The 1,026-nt window shown below is 53.7% G+C and overlaps 1 protein-coding gene across 2 annotated transcripts in view; it reads left to right on the top strand.

Annotated features, from left to right (window-relative positions):
• The window catches only part of TBC1D19 (TBC1 domain family member 19), a 114,840-nt gene that overhangs the window by 22,995 nt on the left and 90,819 nt on the right, over positions 1-1,026 (top strand). The window lies entirely within an intron of this gene.

A 1,026-nucleotide genomic window follows, 5' to 3' on the forward strand; every position in this document is an offset into this window, starting at 1 on the left:
GGGACGGCACCCCAGGGCTACTGGGGGTAGTGGTAGACGACGAGCTAGGTGAGCTGGTCGAGAACCCATGACTAGCAATTGCGGGTGCCGTGGAAGCCCCCTGTGGCGACGCATGGGGCACAGAAGGTAGCGGGGGAGCCGTGGGAGCAACCAGCAGCTGCGTATCCTCCTCTGGCTCCTCCAGACCCGCGGCCTCAATTTTTCGCAAAGCCATTACCCCACTCCCCCCAGATATCCCACAGGACCTCTGAGTAGTCCTATCTCCATACAAAGACATATATGCATCCACATAAAGCATTTCATCCCATTTCCCCTGGCGCCGACAAAACAACTGCAATTGCAAAACAGTGTTATAATCTAAAGACCCATTCTCCGGCCAGATCACACCATCCTCGAGTTTGTACTGTGGCCACCATTTATTGCAATATCGAATCATTCTCTTTTTCGTCATTGGGTCGCCTCCAAACTTTGACCAATTCTTCAAAATGCATCCCAGGGGACTGCAGGTCGGAATCCTGGACTGGTTACTCCCCATCTATTAAACAATGGACGGCGACCGCTGCTCGGCCTCAGAACCAAACTGATTAAAGGGAGTTCACGGGACTGTCACCCGATCTTACTCTCCTAGGGCGTCTACGCAGTCGGAACTTTTAAAGCCGCCTCTTACCCAACCTATCCGTAAATCAAAAGAGACACTCACCAGTCCGTTGAGACCTCCCTCATCCCGTCGGATTAAATTGTTCCTCCGAACATTGCGCCGTTGTGCCCCTCCACGGCTCTGTCAAACAACCAGGAGACGGTCAGACCTCCGATGAAAAGGCCCGGTGGTGCCTGGTCCTTGCGCCATCCACAGCCGTTGCCGGAGCCGAGGAGGTGGACCGGGCAAGGTGGTCAATGGGGTCCCATCTGGGTCGCCAAATTGTTGTCCCCAAAGGACAATGTGAGTTCGTGCCCGGTGCGCTTTTGCCAATAAACACACAGGGGTAGAGGATCCAACTTAATCTTTATTGTTTCAAGTCTGCACAG

This window comes from Alligator sinensis, unplaced genomic scaffold, assembly GCF_000455745.1.
Source record: "Alligator sinensis unplaced genomic scaffold, ASM45574v1 scaffold183_1, whole genome shotgun sequence".
Lineage (NCBI taxonomy): Eukaryota > Metazoa > Chordata > Crocodylia > Alligatoridae > Alligator > Alligator sinensis.